Source organism: Eucyclogobius newberryi, unplaced genomic scaffold (genome assembly GCF_026437365.1).
Source record: "Eucyclogobius newberryi isolate DKJ021-1_F unplaced genomic scaffold, fEucNew1.0.hap1 SCAF_83, whole genome shotgun sequence".
Classification (NCBI taxonomy): Eukaryota; Metazoa; Chordata; class Actinopteri; order Gobiiformes; family Gobiidae; genus Eucyclogobius; species Eucyclogobius newberryi.
The window spans coordinates 113847-123093 of NW_027316525.1; the positions used below are offsets into that span (position 1 = coordinate 113847).

Sequence of the window (9247 nt, forward strand, 5' to 3'; positions counted from 1 at the left end):
TCGTCCCTGGGTGGGCTCAAACCACCAACCTTTCGCCTATCAGCAGAACGCGCTAGCCGATTGCGCCACAGAGGCGAGAATCTTAACATACCCATGAAAGGGTTACCCCTCTAATTGCAATTAGAAATGAAGAAAAACTCTGGATTCAGAGCGCTAACGGCTATACCGTTGAACCACACCTTTCTACAGGATGTCCTGTTTTGAAAATAAGTATGACATTTGATCATTGGGCTATATCAAAGAGAGCAGCATTGAAGTAGGCAAACTTCTGCTTCATGGTTTCATTGTGTGGTGGTCATCACATCTGCCCTACACGCAGAAGGTCTTGGGTACAACATTCAGCGAAACCAAACATGTTCCCAAACATGTTCATGCTAACAATGTTCCAACGAAAGCTTGCTGTTTATGTTTTATAGATCCTTTCCAGGCCATTTATGTCCTGATCTCGCAAAATATCCAATAGACCCAGCATTCCTATTCATTGTATTTTTGAGCAAAGACTAACATTCAGGTACACATGCCGAAACCCGGGATTGAACCAGGAATAACGTAGCGAGAAAATGAACTAGTTCTGTGTGTCCTTTTTTCTTTTCTTTTGATTAAACATAAAACAATACAGGACACGACCAGGGAGCAAAAATCGTAATTAAAAGAACTTAATAGTTACATAAAACATAACATAACATAAAATAAAATAAAAACAAAATCACATTTAAATGAAAATAAGGGTCCTACTTGGTCCAAGTCAATCAAATTAGTGCTTATCGAAGTTAAGCCTGAATGTCACTGTTTTCCATTCATCCAATGTCTAATGTCTGTTACTATGTCAGTCAAGTCTTTGATCGTTGGCGTGGTTGGTGTCGAGCATTTCTTTGTGATGGCCTTTTTCTCTACAGCCAAAAGTATGTTCCAAGGGTATCCATTTATTGTGTCCATGGCAGGAGTGTTGAGGCCCAAGTACATAGTTTTAAATTTGAGTGGGATGGAAAAGTCAAAAACAGTCTGCAGTGCCCTGTAAATTTCAGTCCATTATTTTTGAGCAACAGCACAGCCCCAAAACACCTGATAGTGGTTTGCCTGCTGGGTTCTCCAGCAGTTAGCATTTCCTTGTGAATAATGGGCACTTTGACATGGTGTGGTGAAAAAAACATATTTTTCCCCTTCAGGCATGTGATTTTGTGGTCTTCCTCAGGGCTGTTCCTACATTTCCACACTCTTGGTCAGACAAAACCAGGTTAACTTCTCGTTCCCATTGGTTTAGAATATACTTAGCAGAACGTTGTCCAGATTACCAATGCATTGAGATCATTTAGAAATGATTCCCCTCGCAAGTTCTGATTGATTGGTTTCAACAAAGATTACTGTCAGAGGATTATAGTGGTCATTTCTTTGTTTCATTTCTTGCTTATAATAAGTCCTATAAAAGTCCTGTCTCTCCAAGTCAAAGGATTCCTTCAACACATCAATGCTTTTCATTTGATTTCCTTTTGCAATGCGGTGAAACGTTTACGCCTTTTGTAATCCAGGCGTTGAATCATAAGCTTGGTCATAAGAAAACCAGCTCCAGATTTTAACAGCTTTGTTTAGTTTGTATGCTTTGGTTGGCTCCTTTCAGGGGGTAAGCACAGATTTTACCCAAAGATTCTTCTTGTTTCTGCACTTTTTCAAAAGAGTAGCGCTGCTCTCGGGGAACTCAAGGTTCCACCGAGATTTAAACTCGGATCGCTGGATTCAGAGTCCAGAGTGCTAACCATTACACCATGGAACCGCAGACTCCTCCTTGGAAGGATAACGGTCATCCAAAGCGACAAGTCTTTACGTTAATCATCCCTTGCCAAAAAAATGAGAAACAAGGAGTGAAAACAGTGCAATTAATCTTGATGTGCAGCAATACTTTTCCCTCTCTTAATGCAAAGTGTAGCAGCAGTAAACTTGAGGGAGAAAGGTATGGGTTTGAGGGCTCTTCTTGTGGGCTTTTCTGTCCTTGTAAATATTTTTCATAGACAAAAGAGTAGGCATTTCCTGTTTACTAAAAAGGCCCTTTGACCAAGGAAGCCGCAGCGCCATAACGATTTCCTGGTTTCCTTACATAATTACATACAGTGGTTACTTCTGGGATTGTATTTCTTGCTTGCTCTGGCAAGGTGAGCAATCGTCCCTGGGTGGGCTCGAACCACCAACCTTTCGGTTTACAGCCGAACGCGCTAGCCGATTGCGCCACAGAGACGAGAATCCAGGTTTATCCATAAAAGACTTGTGGCTCTAATTGCAATAAGAAATGAAGAAAAACTCTGGATTCAGAGCGCTAACGGCTATACCGTTGAACCACACCTTTCTACCGGATGTCCTGTTTTGAAAATAAGTATGACATTTGATCATTGGGCTATATCAAAGAGAGCAGCATTGAAGTAGGCAAACTTCTGCTTCATGGTTTCATTGTGTGGTGGTCATCACATCTGCCCTACACGCAGAAGGTCTTGGGTACAACATTCAGCAAAACCAAACATGTTACCAAACATGTTCATGCTAACAATGTTCCAACGAAAGCTTGCTGTTTATGTTTTATAGATCCTTTCCAGGCCATTTATGTCCTGATCTCGCAAAATATCCAATAGACCCAGCATTCCTATTCATTGTATTTTTGAGCAAAGACTAACATTCAGGTACACATGCCGAACCCAGGATTGAACCAGGAATAACGTAGCGAGAAAATGAACTAGTTCTGTGTGTCCTTTTTTCTTTTCTTTTGATTAAACATAAAACAATACAGGACACGACCAGGGAGCAAAAATTGTAATTAAAGAACTTAATAGTTACATAAAACATAACATAACATAAAATAAAAACAAAATCACATTTAAATGAAAATAAGGGTCCTACTTGGTCCAAGTCAATCAAATTAGTGCTTATCCAAGTTAAGCCTGAATGTCACTGTTTTCCATTCATCCAATGTCTAATGTCTGTTACTATGTCAGTCAAGTCTTTGATCGTTGGCGTGGTTGGTGTCGAGCATTTCTTTGTGATGGCCTTTTTCTCTACAGCCAAAAGTATGTTCCAAGGGTATCCATTTATTGTGTCCATGGCAGGAGTGTTGAGGCCCAAGTACATAGTTTTAAATTTGAGTGGGATGGAAAAGTCAAAAACAGTCTGCAGTGCCCTGTGAATTTCAGTCCATTAGTTTTTAGCAACAGCACAGCCCCAACACACCTGATAGTGGTTTGCCTGCTGGGTTCTCCAGCAGTTAGCATTTCCTTGTGAATAATGGGCACTTTGACATGGTGTGGTGAAAAAAACATATTTTTCCCCTTCAGGCATGTGATTTTGTGGTCTTCCTCAGGGCTGTTCCTACATTTCCACACTCTTGGTCAGACAAAACCAGGTTAACTTCTCGTTCCCATTGGTTTAGAATATACTTAGCAGAACGTTGTCCAGATTACCAATGCATTGAGATCATTTAGAAATGATTCCCCTCGCAAGTTCTGATTGATTGCTTTCAACAAAGATTACTGTCAGAGGATTATAGTGGTCGTTTCTTTGTTTCATTTCTTGCTTATAATAAGTCCTATAAAAGTCCTGTCTCTCCAAGTCAAAGGATTCCTTCAACACATCAATGCTTTTCATTTGATTTTCTTTTGCAATGCGGTGAAACGTTTACGCCTTTTGTAATCCAGGCGTTGAATCATAAGCTTGGTCATAAGAAAACCAGCTCCAGATTTTAACAGCTTTGTTTAGTTTGTATGCTTTGGTTGGCTCCTTTCAGGGGGTAATCACAGATTTTACCCAAAGATTCTTCTTGTTTCTGCACTTTTTCAAAAGAGTAGCGCTGCTCTCTGGGCACTCAAGGTTCCACTGAGATTTGAACTCGGATCGCTGGATTCAAAGTCCAGAGTGCTAACCATTACACCATGGAACCGCAGACTCCTCCTTGGAAGGATAACGGTCATCCAAAGCTACAAGTCTTACATCAATCATCCCTTGCCAAAAAAATGAGAAACAAGGAGTGAAAACAGTGCAAATAATCTTGATGTGCAGCAATACTTTTCCCTCTCTTAATGCAAAGTGTAGCAGCAGTAAACTTGAGGGAGAAAGGTATGGGTTTGAGGGCTCTTCTTGTGTGCTTCTCTGTCCTTGTAAATATTTTTCATAGACAAAAAGTAGGCATTTCCTGTTTAATAAACAGGCCCTTTGACCAAGGAAGCCGCAGCGCCATAACGATTTCCTGGTTTCCTTACATAATTACATACAGTGGTTACTTCTGGGATTGTATTTCTTGCTTGCTCTGGCAAGGTGAGCAGTCGTCCCTGGATGGGCTCGAACTACCAACCTTTCGGTTAACAGCCGAACGCGCTAGCCGATTGCGCCACAGAGACGAGAATCTAGGCATGTCCATAAAAGACTTGTGCATCTAATTGCAATAAGAAATGAAGAAAAACTCTGGATTCAGAGCGCTAACGGCTATACCGTTGAACCACACCTTTCTACCGGATGTCCTGTTTTGAAAATAAGTATGACATTTGATCATTGGGCTATATCAAAGAGAGCAGCATTGAAGTAGGCAAACTTCTGCTTCATGGTTTCATTGTGTGGTGGTCATCACATCTGCCCTACACGCAGAAGGTCTTGGGTACAACATTCAGCGAAACCAAACATGTTACCAAACATGTTCATGCTAACAATGTTCCAATGAAAGCATGCTGTTTATGTTTTATAGATCCTTTCCAGGCCATTTATGTCCTGATCTCGCAAAATATCCAATAGGCCCAGCATTCCTATTCATTGTATTTTTGAGCAAAGACTAACATTCAGGTACACCTGCCGAAACCCGGGATTGAACCAGGGACCTTTAGATATTCAGTCTAACGCTCTCCCAACTGAGCTATTTCGGCTACTTTATCGAATAAATTAGGCAAGGGAGGGAAACGTGTGGCATAACGTAGCGAGAAAATGAACTATTTCTGTGTGTCCTTTTTTCTTTTCTTTCGATTAAACACTCTACACTCTTGGTCAGACAAAACCAGGTTCACTTCTCGTACCCATTGGTTTATCTTCTTTACCATGAAATCAACTCTTACCTTCTCAAAGCCTTCCCATATGGTCTAGCGGTTAGGATTCCTGACTCTCATCCAGGGGCCAGCCGTGGATAGTGGGCATAGAGCGCCAGCCAATCAGAATGAGCCTGTGTGCCATGTGCCACTGTGATGAAGGCCAACCAATCAGAATGCAGAGATTCGTGTTCGTTCACAAATTCATCTCAAGAAACCAGAGTTCAATTCCTGCTGTGCCCAGAAGAAGAGGAACGTTTCAAAGGATCAAAACTTTAAATGTACAAAGTTTATGAGTTCAAACATTAAATGTATAAAGTTTATGAGTTGGTGTGTCAGTTTGCACTTGTTAAAAGGTCAGATCATGAGAAGGACTCACATGCAGCTGCTGGTACTGATTTGCAATTTTAATAAAATCACAAATTGATCACAAATAGTGATTTCTGCTTCACCTTAAGAGATTTACCCACGTCACACCTTCTGCATAAATAAACTTGGAGTGGGTCAGAAAACTCCAGGTGTTTAGTCCGCAGGGGTCAGAGGTCACACTATCACATCTCTAACACTGCAGCACTGAACTGTACTATTGTGTTCAGTTTATGTTCTGCAGAGAAATAAAACATTGACTCATATTGTTAATGATATGATATCTCAATCATTTAAATAATATTGTTGTATTGTTATATTGGAAAGAAAACACAAAAAAACATGTACTTTTAAGAATATTTATTGACAGGGAAAATACCAGAAATATTAAGTTTAATTTATTTACACTTCAGACAGCATTCATTACTTGACAGTAGTATTTACATTAAATATACAGATATATAGAGTCCAGGGAAGTATGTGTGGATGTGAGGACTGTGCAGGGCCTGCTTCAGCACCAGTTTGCAGAACCTGCACGTTCTCCCTGGGGCAGAACCTGCACGTTCTCCCTGGGGCAGGTGACTCCTCTCTCTTCCTCTTCTGTTGCTTCCTTTCCTCCTCTCTCTGTCTTGTGGCCTCCAGCTCCCTCTGGAAGAACTCTGTGTCCACAATGTCCTTAAAGGTGGTGTTTCTTCAGGGCTGCTGCTCAGGGCGTCCTAAGAAAGAGACGGTGATGGTCAGAGCTGTAGGAGACGAGGTGATGGTCGTGGTGACGACAGTTGTCGTGGTGACGACAGGCAGAGTTGTGGTGTTGCCAGAGTGTCTGTGTTTGCTCCAGCTTTTTCGGGCTGATGTTGAGTGAAGATGATGCATTTAATAATTTGATGTGATGATGATGTAATGACAAATATGTAGTTTTGTGGTCGGGTGTAGCGCGCTGTTGGCTGATTGGCTCAGGGGCAGTGGAGGGGGAGGCGGCCTGTTGTGACGACTGCGGCTGAAGCTTCACTGGAGGAGGAACTACAGAACAAAACAGATGAATGTTTTAGTGATAAGCAACACGTGTGCACATGAAATACAACACATGACACACATTTAGAACCACTGCACTGGCTGTGAAACTACAGTCAGCATGAAGTATTCATCTGTTCACTCTGTGATGGTTTGACTGAGACAGACACAGACACACATGGAGCATGAAGCATTCATCTGTTCACTCTGTGATGGTTTGACTGAGACAGACACAGACACACATGGAGCATGAAGTATTCATCTGTTCACTCTGTGATGGTTTGACTGAGACAGACACAGACACACATGGAGCATGAAGCATTCATCTGTTCACTCTGTGATGGTTTGACTGAGACAGACACAGACACACATGGAGCTCACTCACTTTGGGTTGTCTCTTCTCCAGGAGCATCAGATGCAGAATGTGTGGGACGAGCTGCATCTGAAACAACCAAAACACCACAATATAGGTTTATGTTTGTTTAGATTATTCTATTAAAATGTCAGACCTGGAGCTGAAGTACTTCCAGACTCGGGCAGAACAAACCTCAGCTCCTGTGGAAGTGGCACTGGAGGCTTAAGGGGCAGCACATCTGCAGCAGCTGAAGAGAGGAAAGAAATATATGATACGTTTGATCAACTTTGATCTTACAGTGAATAAGCAACAAGTAAAAGCTCTTACATCCTGTGGTTCCTCCAGAACAGTTGCTGTAAGAGAAGAAGAAGAATAATGAGTCATATTTAGCTGTTAGTAACAACACACACTTACATTTGACCTGTTGTTTATATCATAAGTAAGTTTATATTGCTGTTTTATTTAGCAATGTTAGTGTGAATGAGCAGAAGAAGCTCTCACTCATTCATATTGAACACCAGATAATATGACTTACTCTCATCACAGATGCATGAATTCAGAGCAGGACCTGAACAGGGTCAGGAACAACTGAACTCATGCACAGGACAGAACGTGTCCCAAAGTGTCTTTCATGGCAGGACATCTGTGTGTGAACTTCTGTAAACCTGAGGATGATGGAGCTCAGCAGCGACTGGACACGGCTGGAATAAAAGACAAACCTTTTTAACACATGATAAATCCAAAATGGAGCTTAAGCGTTACAGACACATTACACACATCCACGTGTTGTTTGGACGGAGATGCTGAGCATTGTCCTCTCCAGCGCGTCCTCTTCAGCCACTACTAAAGGAAAAGACATGAAATGAAACAGAAGTGACTGCTCCTCTACACGGTGTGACTCTGTGTGACTCCACACAAACCAAGAACACACGATTTATGTAGTTATACTCACCCAAGGGCTCACGAGGAGAGCTGGTGGGGACACGAGTGGGTGGAAAAGAGGACAGGGCAGAGGAGGACAGGAGAGAGGAGGACAGGACAGAGGAGGACAGGGCAGAGGAGGACAGGACAGAGGAGGACAGGGCAGAGGAGGACAGGACAGAGGAGTACGGGGCAGAGGAGGACGGGGCAGAGGACAGGACAGAGGAGGATGGGGCAGAGGAGGACAGGAGGAATTGTTGAGTCATTCATATGGATTTTGGCTCTTGTTTATAGTCTGTTGCTAGGTAACAGTTGTGGAATGTCCTCCACATTAACATGAAGTGAAGGCATTTCCCCATTGTGGGACAAAGTCTCTCTTACTTGTGATGAATTGTTGAAGCTACAACTACTTTTATGCACAATAAGAGACAACACAACACACAGATCACGTAATATTGCACCTTATATAAAACTGCACAACTGCAAACCTTTAAATGTAATAAAGTTTAACTTCACAGGGCTGAATATCACACAAAACTGACAGAAAAGTCGCGTTTAGTTGTTCAACAGAGACATGGAAGTAGCAGTGACTTTATGTGACTAAAAACACAGTTTCAAAAGTGCAAAACACAAGACGAACTTTACCTGAAAACGTCTTCAAATGCCCGTTATAAATGCCACAAAATACGAGTGTTCTGGGGCAGTAAAATGTCCATAAGAAGGTGAAAACAGGAGCAGATCTAGTGCTAAACTTGTCCAGGTCGCACTGAATGAATGACGTCACTCTGCATTCAAACATGGCGCGCTCTCGCCACAGCGCCGCCGCTGGCCAAAAGTATATTACATCCGTAGTGGTTTAACACTACCATAGGAAATGAATGGGATTCTGTTTAGGGCTGTTTAGCTAAAGAATCCAGGTGGCCCGGGTTCAACTCCCGGTATGGGAATATCTAGTCTGTCCTGCTGGAACACTTGTAGCTGCATTATGTACAAGACTCGCTGTGGTTACGAGTACATTCAAGCTGGACGGAGGTGAAGAGAGGCATAGAAACATGGTATCGATTTGGGCGCAGCATGTGAAAATTTGTAATCAACCTTTAGCTTTTCTATGCATCTATAGACTAGCAGGTTGGTTGGTGTTTCTTTTTGGAGCATTTCTCTTAGACAATTGCCAGATTACACTGCAGTGAATTTTAGAGACCTTCACTGAAATATTTCAAATCAGCACATGTGGTGATTCAGTGCAAGCTCCCAGTCCCGCATTACCTTTGAACCTTGCAGCACTTATAAAATTCAAACAATATTATTTCATCCATCCACACTACCTGCAGGAAGGTGAGACAAAGTGGCCCATTCAGGCAGCCTGGGCGACATTCCCAACTTCCAGTATAGGTATGTCTCGCCAAACCTGAGCTTAGAATGCTTAGTAAAACATGCTGTCTCCATGAATTCATGGAGAGTTAAATCTGGTAATGTAATTGCGCTAGTTTCAGAAAATAATGTGGGTAATTTCCACTTTCTTAAACACAGTTTAAAGGTGTATTGTTGTTGT

The 9247-nt window shown here is 42.0% G+C and overlaps 4 non-coding genes across 4 annotated transcripts; all 4 read right to left on the reverse strand.

The window, feature by feature from the left end:
- Window positions 1-1696: 1696 nt before the first annotated feature.
- Window positions 1697-1768, reverse strand: trnaq-cug (transfer RNA glutamine (anticodon CUG)). The gene has a single exon. It is a non-coding gene; the product is annotated as a tRNA-Gln (tRNA).
- Window positions 1769-2153: 385 nt separating this feature from the next.
- On the reverse strand, window positions 2154-2227 carry trnay-gua (transfer RNA tyrosine (anticodon GUA)). The gene has a single exon. It is a non-coding gene; the product is annotated as a tRNA-Tyr (tRNA).
- Window positions 2228-3841: 1614 nt separating this feature from the next.
- trnaq-uug (transfer RNA glutamine (anticodon UUG)) lies at window positions 3842-3913 on the reverse strand. Its single transcript has one exon. It is a non-coding gene; the product is annotated as a tRNA-Gln (tRNA).
- Window positions 3914-4813: 900 nt separating this feature from the next.
- On the reverse strand, window positions 4814-4886 carry trnaf-gaa (transfer RNA phenylalanine (anticodon GAA)). The gene has a single exon. It is a non-coding gene; the product is annotated as a tRNA-Phe (tRNA).
- Window positions 4887-9247: the final 4361 nt, after the last annotated feature.